Here is a 17,119-nt window from a genome sequence, read left to right as displayed (position 1 = left end):
AACAAGGAGAAGGCTACTCTCAGCTGCCTGTTGGGTTCCAGTGTCTGCCACATAACTCATGCACTCAGGTCACTCCATAACAAGTACAAATATGACTCTGTCATTGTCCATGTTGGTGTGAATGACCTGAGATGTACCTCCCTGGACTACATGAAAAGAGACATGGAAGAGCTTTCCGATCTTGTAGCACAGGCAGGTATGACCCTAGCCCTGAGTAGCATCCTGCCATCACCCAGAATGATACTGCAGTACAAGGACAAAATGATTGACTTCAACAATTGGCTAAGCTTCTGGTGTCATTCTAAGGGGATCCAGTATCTGTCTGCCTGGGACGACATGGTCGACAGACCATCATGCTTTGCCAGAAATGGCCTGCACCTGTCTCCTCTGGGATTCCAAATACTGGCTAAGGGTCTTACCACCCATATAGTGCCATTTTTAGGCAAGGGTCAAATGACAAATTCAACACCGTAACAGGAACAGGCAAGCAAAAACTGGGGGTAATGCTACTCAATGCTAGAAGTCTAAATCTCAAAATGCACTCACTCAAGGCACTCCTTAAAATGGAGAACATCTATATCTGTGCAGTGACTGATACTTGGTTCAAGGCTCTAGAGAACAGCCCTGCATTACCAGGCTATAACTCATACCACACTTTTCAGCCATCTAACCTAGACCAGAACACCAAAGGTGGAGGTGTGTCCATATTCATTAAGGATATCCACACCTACAGGCTAGTTGTACAGCATAATGCATCCAATGTTATCCAAGTGCAACTAACTCTGGGCAAAACTGCAATCCAAATTGTAGCTTTCTATAGATCCCCAACCATGCCCCAGGATTCCCACTCCTCTTTTCTTGATATACTGGAAAACATTAGGGTTCAGCCAAAGACCCTAATAATGGGCAATTTCAACTACCCAACCATTAACTGGGAAAACTACTCATGTATCAACTCCTTCGCTCAATGCTTTTGGGAATTCATAAATTCCAATGCCCTGGATCAACTTATCCACACCCCAACCAAGGCAACAATATCCTAGACTCAGTCATTACCAACATGACTGACTGGTGTGCCACACCTGAAGTCAACTCCTCGTTGGTCAGATCCGACCATAAGCTAATCACCCTAGATATCCACATCCCGCCCCCACCCACCATTAAGGAAACAACGTTAAAAAATTTCTCCAAAGCCAACTTCATGCTTCTTAAGACAGAAGTGGCGAACTTCATGGCACCCATACAGATGGACAATACAGTTATGACTGCTGAATCCTACACAGATGCACTTTATAAACACTTACACGAGTGCATTAAACTGTTGCAAAAGACAGTAAAATCCTATGAGTGGAGAAGCTCCCTGGTCAGCCTCAGTAAGAAGCTGAGATCCCTTATAAGATTCTCCAAAGCTAGCTATGAAAACAAAATCACCATTGATTCTAAGGGCAACCACAAAGCATTCTATAGTTATGTCAAGAATCTCAATGGCAACGCCTAGATCTGCTCTGAGTTACAGCACAAAATAATGAAAATTACAGAACCAACTGATATTGCCAACATCCTGACAGATAGGTTCAGTGCTAACCGTACCCCCCTCTCACCCCCTAAAGGGCCCATATCTATACAGGAAGAATGCAGAGTCCCTGTAATCACATCTATGCAGATAAAAGCTGCACTCTCTAAAACCAAAAGCACAGCATCCATGGGACCAGACAACATCCCAGGCTGCATTTTACATGAACTTCAGAATGACCTGGCTCCCCACCTAAGCACCATGTTCAATCATAGTCTCACATCAGGCTTTGTGCCCACTGAATGGTGCACACCAACAGTTATCCCAGTCCACATAGGGGAGCCACCACTGATCCTGAGAACTATCGCCCTATTAGCCTGACGACCCTGGTCTGTAAGGCCATGGAAAGTACTATCATGGAACTCATAAACAAATACATTGGTAACCTCCAAACTCTGAACTCCACCAAGTTTGGGTCTGTGAAAGGCAGATCATGACTTGTGAACCTGATCAACTTCTTTGAGGCAGTCACCAAAGCTGTAGATGAGGGTAAGGTAGTTTACACAGTCTATCTTGACCTCACCAAGGCTTTTGACATGAATACCCATTCTGGAGTTACAGCTAAACATTATTTAAATAGTCACAATTAATGACTGTTAAGCCAATCACAGTTCCCATCATATTATCCACTCATTAAAGGCGTCTAACCTGCTTAAAAATAAATACTAATTTAAACTACCTACACCATAATATAAGTAATAACAAATCATATTGTAAAAGTAAAAACAGTAATATAATCTAAATAAACATTTCAAACTAAAATTGTCATATTGTAATAATGTAGAATATAATTAATAAATAATGTATATATTCCTCACTTAGTTAAGAACTGTATTAGAAAACTATAAATTACAGTACTGAATGTTCAATAATATTCAAATAATATTTAAAGGTATATTTAAAGATGTTTAAATACAAAACATTCTGCCAGATTCACGATGGCTAGCACGGAGTGTACGAGTAGAGTAAGACTCCATGCAGCCATCATGTCTGATGAGCGATCCAGGAACAGCTTGTAGGGGCGTGTACGAGAGCTCATAAAACGTCTCCTACATGGACAGGGCTGGGATATGCAAATTACCACACTTGCAGGCAAAAGGCATGCAAATGAGGTCAATTTGCAATCCAGGAAGCACAAACCTGTCCGAGTAGGAGCCGTGTTAGCTGCAGAAATGTACTCAGTTGACAACTGAGTACCGTTCTGCAAATAGCACAATGGAGCCTTGTCAGCTCCAAATAAAGGTTGCATATGGTTGAGGAAGCATCAAATATATGGCCATTGGAAATGTTCCCAGATGCAAAATTAAAATAAAAATACTTTTTTTTTCTTCAGCGATTTCCAATGTTTAAGTGTAGCACAGCGCCACACAAACAGGGTGCGCTAAAAAAAATCATAAAATAAGAAAATAAAAGCCACAAATGTGGAATCTGTGAAAACTGTTAAATTACAATGTAAGGGAATAGCAGGCTGAAGACAAAATGGCCACCGAGTAGGGGTTGTTAAGGGGAGAAGCCCAGTCTAAGACATGTAACCAAGCATTAGTAGGCAATCCTATGTAAATAAGCGTTAGGATAGTGAATCGCACTTTTACATAGCAAATGAGCACCGTCAGTGGAGTGTAAGAGTAGGATATGGGGAGTAACAGAGTAGGAGATAGGTGACATCACAAGGAGGGTATGTATGAAAGTTGTGAAGCTCATAGGAGCAGAGTGGCATGTGTCAGCTGTCAGTTAGACATCATGGAAAGAGGTGTGTCAACAGGTAGGCCAGGGAAAGCCAAGAAATGGAAGGTGTATACTGTGGATAACACCAACGTTTCTTGCTGAGTAGGTATGCATGTGTGTGCATGCCTGTAAACCCAAGTAAGACAGAGTGCGCTCGTGAAAGCGTGAGTGTGCATGTTTAAGCCGGAGTAAGCATGTATAAGGCTGTTTAAAGACCTGTAAATGCGTTTGCACTGGTGTGCATGCGTTTTCACCCAAATAAGCAAGTTTTAGTCCATGTAAGCATGTGTGTGCATGTGTGAGCTGCTGTGAGCGTGTTTGCGCTTGTATGTGCGTCACTCCCCCCTGAGGAAACAGAAAGGAAAAAGGAAGCACAACAAATAGTAGGAAGCTACCAGGGAATACTAGTAGAGCTAGCAGGTGAAAACAATCAGAATCAGGCAATTACACAGGCAGAACACTAGCTCAGCCCAGCACTTAAAACTCTGCAAACAACAGTGCAGTTTGTTTCTCTCAAGAGACACTGCAATACTGGAGTAAGCTACTAGAAGTGAAAACTGAAAAAGCTTCACTCAGACAAAAAATGTTAGGGGCTGCCGTTGCTGTTATAAGGCAACATATGCAACATCCCGAGGGTGGTGACAATGCAAATGCTGCCAGACAACCCACAGTGAGGAGACGGAGAAGAGTGTACAGGCCCAGGGTCACCTGCCAGGGGTTACATGAGCTGGAGATAGTGGAGCGCAATAGAGTGGACAGAGACCTCCTGCAGCAAATTGTTGAGCTGTGCAGGCCATGCCTCACACACAGAACCAACAGAGGGGAACCGATCCCAGTGGAAACCAAGGTATGTGTTGGCCTAAGAATACTAGCAACAGGTACCTTCCAGAGACCAACTGGTGATATGATGGGGATATCACAGGCATCAGCATCCAGGGTACTGCACCAGTTCCTGGATGCCATGTCAGCACATGTCGGTGATCATGTATATTTCCCCAATTCCCGTGAGGTATTGGCCAGCAATATGAGTCTCTTCCAGCAAATAGCAGAATACCCTGAGGTAGTGGGTGCAATAGACTGCACGCATATATGCATCAAAGCACCAGCCGGTGAGCAGGGTAGGGCCTACATTAACCACAAGGGCTTCCCCTCCATCAACTGCCAGGTCGTGTGTGATGCCCAGGGCATAATAATGAATGTGTGTGCTGACTGCCCTGGAAGCTACCATGATTCCCATATCTGGCATCTGATGCAGCTGTACCAGACATTTGCCAATGGAGACATCCCACATGGTCACTTAGTGGGGGATGCTGGCTATGCACTGGAACCGTGGCTGATGACACCCATCAGAAATGCACACACACCTGAACAGGAATGCCATAATGAGGCAATTGCACAAACACAAAATGTAATTGAGCATGTGTTTGGGTTGCTCAAGTCACGGTTCCGGTGCCTGGACACATCTGGTGAAGCCTTGCAATACTCACCAACTACATGTACCCAAATTATCATGGTATGTGCTATGCTACATAATATGATTCTGCAAAAACAGCTGCAGCAGGACCAGCATAGGCCTGGGCCAAACATCCCCCCACCATTGCCAAGGCCATCACAGGCAGAGCGTGACTCGGAGGAGGAACAGCCTGAGCCTGCCCCAGTAGGCAGAAGGAGGCGTGCCCAGTATGCCTTGGCCTTGGCAAAGAGGCAACGCATAGCACATACACTGGCTCAGTAGGAACCAAGGAAATTATACCTCTCTCTGAGTCCCACATATAGTGAAAGGGATGCCTAAGTTGACACAACCTGCTTTCAAACATGTGCAGGGAGTGTAGTATGTGCATCCGACATAGGCAGCCCTGCAGCATCACCTGAGGCATGATTGCCATGTGTTAAGCAATGTAAGGTAGTGCTAAACAGCATTTACCACCATGTAGTATATGCAAACTTGATGACCTTGAGTATCATCCTACCCTCACCAAACATGATGCCACAATATGAAGACAAGATGATCAATTACAAAAATTGGCTTAAGTATTGGTGTCAGTGAAAGGGGATCCAATGCCTGTCAGACTGGGATGACATGCTCAACAAGACATGATGCTTCACTAGGGATGGCTTTCACCTGTCACCTGTGGCCTTTTGGATATTGTCAAAGGCTCTTGTCACCCCCATAGTGCCTTTTGTAGGTAAGGCTCAAAAGACAAACCCACCTCCATAGGTATCACAAGGGATAAGAAACTAGAAATAATGCTACTCAATGCCAGAAGTCTAAACTGCAAGATGCATGCACTCCAAACTCTCCTCAGCATGGAGAATGTTGATATCTATGCAGTAACAGAAACCTGGTTCAAGGCTCCCAAGAGCACCCTAGCACTAACATGTTACACCTCATACCTTGCTTTACAGCTGCAAAACATGGAACAAACTACAAAAGGAGGGTGAGTATCAATATTTGTCAAAGATACCCACACCCCCAGGTTGGTGGCACAGCATGAAGCATCAGAGACTATCCATGTGCAGCTAACAGTGGGTAAAACCACCTTCCAGTTCATAGCCTGCTACAGACCATCCTCTTAATCCCAGGAACCACACTTGGCTGACTGGAGAACACATGAAAATATGAAGGTCTCCCCAAACACCATTATATTGGGCAACTGTAACTACCCAAACATAGACTGGGAGCATTACCCTAGCTGCAACACCCTAGCCCAAAGGTTTCTAGAATTTATAAACTCAAATGCTATGGAACAACTTGCTACCACTCCCACAAGAGAGGAAAACATACTGGACCTGATCATCACCAACATGGGGACTCTATGCCCAAGACCAGAAGTGTATCCCTCACTGGTAAGATCAGACCATAGAATAATCTCACTGGATATTCACATCCCGACCCCAGCCCATGGCCAGAAAACCACAGTGAAAAATTTTCACTAAAGCAAATGTCACACTCCTCAAAACCGAGGTGGAATCCTTCACAGCCCCTGTGCCTGTGGAAAATATGGCCCAAACCTCAGAACCCTTTATAAATGCATTCTATGAACACCTTCAGGAATGCATGGATCATGCAATCCCAAATAAAACCAAGATCTAATACTCCAAAGGCAGGCATCCTGTCTGGTGGACCTCAGCCAAAAAAACATACAATACAAGGAGGAAGCTACTATATGATAGAGCACAATCCCAAAAAGGGAAGGCATCTCTGATCAGTATTATTGAAAAACTACGGCCACACATAAAATCGTCTAAGGCCATCTTTGAGATAAAAATTGTACAGGCACTAAGGATAATCACAAGGCTTTCTTTAGTTATGGTAGGAACCTGGGTGGGAATTCCCAGATATGCTCAGAATTAGTCCAAAATGACAAACAATACACCAAACCCACAGACATTGCCAACATCCGAGCTGACAGGTTCAGTGCAAACCCCCCCCCATCCCCACCAAAAGGGCAAATATCTATCCCAGCAGAGTGCTGGCCCCCTGACATCCCAGATGCTCAGGTAACAGCCAGCCTCTCCAAAGCAAAACACACAGCATCAATGGGACCAGACAGTGTCCTGGGCTGTGTCCAACATGAACCCCAAGAAGAATTGAACACAAACATAAAACCACTGTTCAATCTCAGCCTTACCACAGGATATGTACCCAAAGAGCAGTGGTCCCTCTCCACAAAGGTGGTGCCTCAATGGATACTGCAAACTATTGCCCCAGAAGCCTGACTAGCTTGGTCTGCAAAGCTATGGAAAGGATCATCATGGACCTCAGAAATAAAGATATTGGGGACCTACAGACACTGGATCCTACCCAGTTTGGCTTTGTTAAGGGCAGATCCTGCCTCTTAAACCTGGTTGAGTCATTTGAAACAGTCACCAAGGCCATTGACGAGGGGAAGGTGGTCCACACAGCCTACCTGGACCTTGCAAAAGCCTTCCATACAATACCCCACTTGGTCATTATAGATAAGCTCACCAGCTTCAATATAAACCCCTATGTCACTAGATGGGTTGCAAATGGGCTCAAGGACAGAATCCACATGGTCAGCAATGCTGAAGCCATGTTAGACCCCAAACCAGCTACAAGTGGCATCCCACAAGGCTCAGTCCTGGGACCTCCCTTGTTTGGTATATATTTCTCGGAGGTACAGGCAAACACATAAGGACTGTGGATGAACAAGTTTGCAGATGACTGCAAACTGGGCGCTATAATCTACCCTCCAGCTGACACAATCATCCTACAAAAGGGCCACAGAAACAGACAACTGGTGCCAGAGCCATGTCCTCAAGCTAAACGCAAAAAATGTGTATAGTCATCCCCTTTGGCAAAAACTAAGTGCCGACAAATTACCACATAGGTGGTAACCCATTAAGTATGGAAGAAGTGATAAGGGACCTGGAGACCCAAGTTGATAGCAATCTCTCATTTAACAACCATGTGGCCAAAGTGTTTAGAAAAACATTGCATATAGCCCACCTAATCATGAAGGTATTCACATCTAGATCAGGGGAGGTCATCGTGCCTCTTTACTCATTCCTCATCAGGCCCATAATTGGGTACAATGCCCCTTGTGGGATGTACCTTATCAGTCACCTGCAGCAGCTGGAAAGACCACAAAAGTACCTCACCAGGAGGATCAAAGGGCTCAAACACATGCCATTTGCTGCCTGGTTAAAGAAACTGCAGATCCACTCAGTGGCATACCGCCTGCCAAGAGGTGATCTGTGCCTGATGTATAAAGCCACGTCCAACCTGGAATCAATGGACATGCTGCACCTTGGAAAATCAGAATCCCATCAAGCTACGTGCTCAAGAGACCTGAACCTCAGGACTGAAATAAATAGGACATGCTGGAGTGACAGATTCATAACCCAGAGGCTCCCTTCACTCTTGAGTAAACTCCCACTCCAGGTTAGCCAGAGTCCCTCATTGACTCCCTTCCAGAGGAATCTTGATGAGTGGATGGGAGATTGTAAGTTTACCCTGGGTATCACTTCTATGTCACTGTTAGACAGAGGCACAGTATACTAACCTTGAAAAATGTCATGGCAAACTCCACTTAAAATGTGTGTTGAAAGCCAAACACACTCTGGCTAGGATTATAAATGCCCTAGGGCAGATAGCCTAGTATGAACCTATGAACAGAATCACACACACCAACTAGTGCAACTGTAGTCAATGTGGAATAATGTTTGGCAATGTCCACCCAAGTTGGTGAATACACAGCAATGTTGGACAAGCCTGGTTAAAGTAGGCCATAGCTGAACAAAATGCAACATGCTCATAGTTGCCGAACTGGCCCTTACCCAGTCTGGTCTGCTCAGTATGAACATTTAAAGCAGTGATGGGACGCAAACCCATGATACTGTGCACCATAGTGGAAGTACTGAACCAGTACACCATGACAGTATTGCAGCGTTCAGCCAGTATGAAAGAATGTTGGCATGTCTTTGCAAACTATCCCATGGAAACCCTGCAGGCACAGCACAATCCCTGTTGAGTTATGACACAAAGGAGTCTGGCAGTAAGAACACAACATGAATTCCAACACACACAGTATAAATGTCAATATTGGTCATGTTCACACACAGCCACAAATGTAGTGGACTTCAGATCACAACATATGGAAAGGTCACACTGGGCATGCTCACACACTTAGATAAATGAGACATATGTCAGGCAACAAACCATGGAAAGCCTGAATGGGGCATGCTCACACACTTGGGCCATGTCTGAGTATAGCAGTCAGCCACACATATCTGGCAGTTGTATGTGTTAAGCCAGGAACCTCCCACGAAACAGCAATCTGCCCTGTGCACACAGTTAAATGACAACAGACACATATATTAATATACTGGAACCCTGTCATGATCAAACATGTTACGCAGATACACATGTTGTTCATAGAAACTGGGAATGCTACGGCAATAAAGACCTGCAAACAGTATCAGCAACAAATATTGTGCACCCCCAACATAAACATAGGTGCAGAGGTCAAAACTAGGCTGTCTTCCCTAGGGAATTCATAAGCCTAGGCAGAGTGTATTTGGCGTCCACCTCCCAGTAGAGTAGCCTACTGTGCCTCTGTAAAGTAGGTCACAGAAGGCACCCATTAAGGCTAGTTTGCTGTGCCTCTGTCAAGCAGGGATACAGTGGAGATCCCAGGGGTGACAATTTCCCATCCATGCGGCTGGATTTGGCTGGAAGAGGGTTGGTGAGGGGCTATGTCTAAATTTAATTGGGATTCAATTCCAGAGTGAGGGGAGCCTCTGGGTAATGAATCTGTCCCTGCAGAATGTCCTATTTAGTTTTGTGCTGAGGTTTAAGTCCCTGGAGTGTGTAGCTCTAAGGGTCTTGGATGTTATGAGGTGGAGCATGTCCATTAATTCTGGGTTTGACATGGCTGTGTACGTCAGGCATAGATTTCCTCTGAGTAGGCGTTAAGCAACTGAGTAGAGCTGGAGATCCTTTAGTTGAGCTGCATAGGACATCTGTGTGTAGCCCATGATCCTCTTGGGGAGGTACTGTTGTGGACACTGTAGTTGCTGCAGGTGTTGGGTAAGGTACATCCCAAAAGGGCCATTGTAGTCAAACATGGGCCTGATGAGTGACTAGTAGAGGGCCACAATGACCTCCAATTATCTACATACAAACCCCCATGTGATAAGGAGGGCTATATAAAGGTCTTTGCAATGACTCTGTCAATGTGATTAGCAAAGTAGAGGTTACGATCTATGTCGGTCCCCAAATCTGTAAATGCAGCTTCTGTACTTAATGCATTACCACTTATGTGGTGATTTGTGTGCACTTTGTTTTCCCCGAAGGGGATGACTATGCATGTCTTAGCATTTAACATGAGGCCATGGCTCTGGCAACAAGCATCCATCTCTGTGAGACCCTTATGGAGGAAGCATGTGCCAGCTGCAATGTTGCTTATGGCCCCCGGTTAGCAATCATCTGTGACATTTGTTAGACATAATCCCCCCATGTTAGTCTGAACCTCAGAGAAGTACATACTGAACAGGACAGGTCCCACAACTGAGCCCAGTGAGACACCAGTTGTAACTGGTCTGGAACTGGACATGGCACCTGCAATTCTGACCACAAGGGTTCCATCCCTGAGGCAGATAGCAATACATCTAGTGATATAGGGGTTGATATATAAGCTGGTACGCATATGTATGATGCCTGAGTTGGGATATTGTGTTGCAGCTTCTGCAAGGTACAGGTAGACTGTGTGAACTACCTTGCCCTCATCCATGGCTTCAGTAACCATTTCAAAGATATGAACTATGTGTAAGAGGCAAGATCTGTCCTTAACAAAGCCGAATTGTGTATGATCCACTGTCTGGAGGCTCACAATGTTTTTGATTATGACTTCCATGATAATATGCTCCATAGCTTTTTCTACCACACTAGTCAGGCTTATGGGGTGATAGTTCCTGTGGTCCGTTGTGGCACCACCTTTGTGGAGTGGGAGCACCGTATCTGTATGCCACTCTCAGGGTACATATCCTGTAGTAAGGCTAAGTTGGAGCAGTGACTTAATCTGAGTGTTCAGTTCTACTCAGAGCTCGTGTAGGACACAGCCTGGGACACCATCCGGTCCCATACATATGCTGTGTTATTTGCTGTGGAGAGGGCACCTTTCACCTGTGCATCTGTGATGTCAGGGAGGTTACATTCATTTGGGATGGGCATCTGTACCCTTGGGGGGTAAGGGGGGGGGTGTTTGTGCAGACTCTGTCTGCCAGGGTGTAGGCTATGTCCGTAGGTTTGGCATATGTTGTGCTGTTATGCAACAATTCAGAGCATATCTGGGTTGTTTCCACACATATTCCTGACATAACTAAAGAAGGCCTTGTGATTATCTGTAGTGTCTGGTCAATTTCACTGTCAAAATGTGCAAGTGATGATTATATGAGGGATTGAAGTGTCTTGCCAATACTGTTCAGCGATGTCCTCCCTCTGTGGGATATTGCTCTGTTATGTAGTAGCTTCCTCCTTCTGTTGTACAGCTTATATATGACCGGGGTCAACCAGACAGGTCTCCTGTTTTGGAGGAGTCATGGCTTTATTTGGGATAGCATGATCAATGCATACCTGCAGATGCTCATACAATGCGTTTGTAAAGGATTCTGCAGATTGGACTGTATTATCCTCCAGCACGGGGCCTTTGAAGTATTCCACCCCAGTCTTCACAAGTGCAAAGTCTGCTTTTGAGAAATTATTTACAGTGATTTCCTTGGCTGGGGGTAGGGACGGGATATATGTCCAGGGAAAGTTGTTTATGGTCTGATCTTAACAATGAGGGTTCTCCCTCTGGTGTGGAACATAGAGTCCCCATGTTGGTGATGATCAGGTCCAATATGTATTCCCCCTTGTGGGTGTGGTGACTGGTTGTGCCATAGCACATGGATCCACAAATTGTAGTGGTTGTAGGGTGATGTTGTTGAGGGCCTGAGTAGTATCCCCAGCCAATATTTATGTACCTGAAGTCAACCACTATAATGGTGTGTGTGAAGACCTTCATATCCAACACTGTTCCCAGGAAAGCCGAGTGCGGTTCCTGGGTATGGGGGGTTGGTCTGAACTACACACCAAACCAAAAGGCAGTTTTGCACAATGGTAGTTGTATATGTATGGCCTGTCATGCTTAGTGCAGTGGTACCAACCCAGAAGTGTGTGTATCTGTGATGTATATGGATACACCCCCTACTTGTGTTGTGTGTTACAAGTCCTGTGGTCATGAAGCATAGTATAGAACATAACCTGGCAGTGCCAGTGTGCATATGTGACCCGGAACTAGGCGTCTGTTAATGCACAGATATTGTCATCCCCCATACTGAGGGATAGTAAAAGATGTAAATTCCTCTTTGGAAAGACTGATGATGTCAGCACCCTATAAATACAGCAGGAGAAGAGAACTCGTCCATTAATGTGAATAGCACGCTGCGCTAATGCGTCTCTCTCAAGTATCATAACATAATTAGGTAGGGGTTTGAATCCTGCAAACGCTGTGTGTGGGGTGGCAAAGGGGTGTGTATGTATGCAATTCTCTGTGAAAAGAAGGGCCTTTTTGAAGACTGGGATAACACACTAAAAGATGTACATTCCTCTTTGGAAAGACTGATGATGTCAGCACCCTATAAATACAGCAGGAGAAGGGAAATGATCCAGTAATGCAAATAGCGTGCTGCGCTAATGCGTCCCTCTCAAGTATTATAACGTAGTTAGGTAGGGGTTTGAATCCTGCAAACGCTGTGTGTTTGAGGTGGCAATGGGTTGTGTATGTATGCAATTCTCTGCGAAAGGAATGGCCTTTTTGAAGACTGGGATAACACACTAAAAGATGCACATTCCTCTTTGGAAAGACTGATGATGTCAGCACCCTATAAATACAGCAGGATAATAGAAATGATCCAGTAATGCGAATAGCACGCTGTGCTAATGTGTCTGTCTCAAGTATCATAACATAGTTAGGTAGGGGTTTGAATTCAACAAATGACATGTGTGTGTTTGTAGCACAGTTTGTCAATGTGTTGTGTGTTTTGATTTTATTATTGTATGACATATTATTATAACAGTAATTTCAATGCACACATCTGGTATGTGTGTGCCACATACAGATATGTACCTGCGACCTTTAATAGTTCCTATGTGTGAATCCTGCCTCATATGATTACAGTTGTTACCTTTGCTAGCATGTGCCGCAGCTTACCAGACCTTAGGCCATACATGTATGTTGGTGGCAATGCAGGCTACTGCAGTGATCTGTGTCCTAGGCCAACTATGTGACACACACCCATGAAAGCTTTGATAGATTAATGTGGGTGAGGGTTCATGTCTGGAGTATATGTCAGACATGTTAAAACACAGCAAAGTTTGTGAGTGATGGACATCCAGTGTAGGTGTATGGCAACTGTTGCCGATATGCATACAGACACCTTGCTTAGGTAATACACCAAGGGACTGCAGAATACTTTTGGAAATGTAAATATCACAGGATAGACAAGATAACACTTGTCCACATGTACACACCATTACCAGTTCTACATGATGGGTGCTACCACCTACATGGTACTGTTGGAATACTATGTTAACTACATGCCGGTGACAATGCTACAGTTGCGTTACAGCAATACAGCATGGCTTGGACAACAGGTATCTGTCTGTATGATACCCTTGTGGTGGTTAGGTGTGTCATGTGTAGAATGCATTGTAGGCCACTGTATGCATTTTCAGTCATGGATGGACATATCTGTAGTGTACTAACATGTACGTGAGACTGCTATATGCCAAAGAGTATTGTTCCCAGGGATGTGTGGGGCTCAGTAAGAATGGCTACTGGTATAGTGTAGTACTGCAGGGATATCACTGATACCAGGTTCCTACATCTGTGTATCAGTTGAGGAGACACCATGTAATGACCACGGAATGTCAGGCTATGTAGGCTGTGTATAGTACCAGAATGCAGACCATTGACATTTGGAAACCGTATCACCCACAGCATACTGTCAAACCATGTCATGTTCCATGCTAACCTTGTTCACAAATGTACACCTGCAACTCTGTGCTGCAAACATCACACATGTACTGTCCACACCCCAACACATGCAGGCACAGGAACACACAACAGCCATATGGCACATGTGCAGACAGTACACTTTGGGAATTAACACTGGTGTATACAAAACTACAATGACAATCATAGTTAATGCATAATGCATGCTCAAATATACCCGCAACGATATCATTACACTGTACTGTTAACAATATGATATTATTACTACAGTGCTATGTAGTCACCCTGTGCATCAGCACCATGCTATCCTGTTCCTGCATCAATGTTACAGATGGCAGGAGGTGGCACAGTTTCATCATATGCACAGGGTGCGTAGTTGGCTTGCCAGAGTCTGCCACTGACACATCCAATCGACATGTATGTGTGTGTGTGTGTTAGTGAAGGACAACAGTACAACATGGGGCAATGTTGATGCGATGTGTGTGTGTATGTGTTAGCCCTAGGTGTTAGCATTACGTGTGTGTGTATGCTTGTACACAGTTCCACCACGTGGCTGCCATATACTGGTGTTTGTGGACAGCCACAGACTGTACCTGCCAGGTCATACAGATCACTGTCTCTGGCCATGGACACAGTACCTGTGCCTGGCAGGGGTGCTACAGACAGTATCAGGTACTAAGCCAGACTGGGTACTGTCATCAGAAGCAGTGGGTTATTGACTGGACACATGTCCCTGCTGGGACTGTCCAGAGCCACATGCACATTGTCTTCTAGGATGGTGTAATGACAGCACAGACCCAGCATTGCTGGGGCTAGTACTGGCACTATGGGAGCGGCTGTGGGTTTGTTGTCGTCCGCGATGACTGCCAGCTGATGATGTTGGTGGCATACGTCCAAGTCGACACCTCAACCATCCTGCACTGTCCTGGCTCCTGGACATGTAGTTGTGGAAGAGATCTAATGTGTCCCCCCAGTGTCAATCAATGACCTCGCTGATATTACAGATGGCAGCCGCAACGTCACGCATAGTGTCATTCATAGCGGTGCGATGTGCTCTAAGCTCCCTTAGACCTTGTCTGGTGTACCGTTCCATGCGTGCCTGTGCCTGCATTACAGCCTGGAACATAGCTGAGGTTGAAAGACCTCTGTGGGCATGTCTGACAGGGGCAGTACGACCACGGATGCTCCCACAAGAACCCCTAGACATCTGCCTGTGTGGTACCATGTCAGGAATTGGTCATGGCTGCTGTGAGGGGATGCATGTGCCAATGATGCTGTGGCTCTCTACCAACCTCCCTCAAGAAACAATAGTCTTAGGCGACTTTAACGTAGATTGGTATACCTGTAACAGTACTAACCCCACCTCACATATTAACCTTTATGGCTTTAAACAACTCATTAATAGTCCCAGCAGAACTAATAAAACCAACAATAATGAAACCACCTTAGACTGGATTCTTACTAATACTCACCAACAAACCTACCAATCAGGCACCCTTCCAGATGATCTAAGTGACCACTCACTAACTTATATCATTAGACACAAAACAAACCTAACATTATCTACATCATACAAAACACTACATTCTAAAAAACAATTTAACTCTGAACAGTTTCAGGCTGAACTTAGACAATGTAATTGGGCCCCACTTAAACATCTCCCACTTAATGAAGCAGTAGAATACTTCAATTCTACATTCCTATCTATCCTAGATCATCATGCCCCAAGTCGGACCATTAGAACCAAAGCAAAAACAGCTTCCTGGCTTACCAAGGATACTAAGCAAAAGATCATTCCCAGAAATAAATCTCGGGTTAAATGGCAGTCTACTAAGAATCAAACAGACCATCAAAAATTTAGAGAGCTTAGAAACAGCACAAAAAAAGCTATCCTGACAGATAAAAAGAACTATTACTTGCAATTACAACAATCCACCAAAAAAGAACCAAAAAAATTCTGGACTAGTATTAATAATCTACTCTCCCCAGGTCAGTGAATCACACCTAACCCTCAGGACTCTGACCCAGACAATCCTACAAAAACAGCCAACGACTTTAACTCTTTCTTCACCAACACTATCCAAACTCTTGCAAATCAACTATCTCCAGACAATACTAAACTACTCTCACCCACTTTAGATACTCTTCCTCCCCTTCACTTACAACCTGTATCTGCCTCCTTTATCTTATCTCTACTCCAAAAACTTAGACCCATCACCCCCTCTCATGACAAGCTTCCTGCAGAATTCTTGCAAATAGGAGCCAAAGCCTCTGCCTATCCTATTTCTATCCTAATAAATAGATCTATAAAGGAAGGAATTTTCCCTTCCATATGGAAGATATCTCACATCATTACCCTACATAAAGGGGGCAATTCTAATGACTTTTCAAACTTCCGTCCTATCGCACTTCTATCACCCATAGCTAAAAATCATGGAAAAATGTATCCACAAACAACTACTTAACCACCTTCTCCATAACAAGTTACTTGCAAACTGTCAACATGGATTTAGACCTTCCCACAGCACCATCACTGCATTACTTTCCTTTACCAACTCCATCAACTATTACCGCAACAACAATAATCTATCATCTTCTCTCTTCATAGACCTATCAAAAGCTTTTGACATGGTTAATCACAAACTTCTTCTGCATATACTACAATCTCTCGCACTTCATCCCTCTTCCTTAACATGGTTCACATCTTACCTAGAAAACCGTCAGCAAGCAGTATGTTGGAAAAATACACTATCTAATCTCCTTCCTATCTCTTTAGGAGTACCTCAAGGGTCTATCCTTCTATTTTCCATCTATATTAACGACCTCCAATCAGCTATTCCTAACGCTACCTGCATATAATATGCAGATGATTCCACTATAATCTGCACTGCTTCCTCTCAAACTGAACTCCAGTCTCTTACCCAAAAAGGTTTTAACACTGTTGAACAGTGGTTCTCTGACCGTTGCCTACTTCTCAACCCCAAGAAAACCAAATCATTACTGTTTTCACCTACCCATAAATCTTCCCCTCTAAATTTCTCTATCACTGCCACTGATAACACTTTTATTTCTCCTGATTCTACTACAAAGCTACTAGGTATAACTATTGACAACAATCTTAACTTTGATTCTCACATCAACAACACAATAAAAGCAGTTAACAAAAAGATTGGATCCCTTTATACAATCAAACCCTTCCTTACACCTGAATCTAGGACCACCTTAGCTAGATCTCACCTTATCTCTATCCTTCTATATGCTTCCCCTATTTACACTAATCTTTCTAAAAATAACCTTAACA

This window comes from Protopterus annectens, chromosome 2.part0 (assembly GCF_019279795.1).
Source record: "Protopterus annectens isolate FY-2018-M chromosome 2.part0, PAN1.0, whole genome shotgun sequence".
Classification (NCBI taxonomy): Eukaryota; Metazoa; Chordata; order Ceratodontiformes; family Protopteridae; genus Protopterus; species Protopterus annectens.
The sequence above is the reverse complement of the archived record's forward strand: the minus strand, read 5'-3'. Positions refer to the sequence as shown.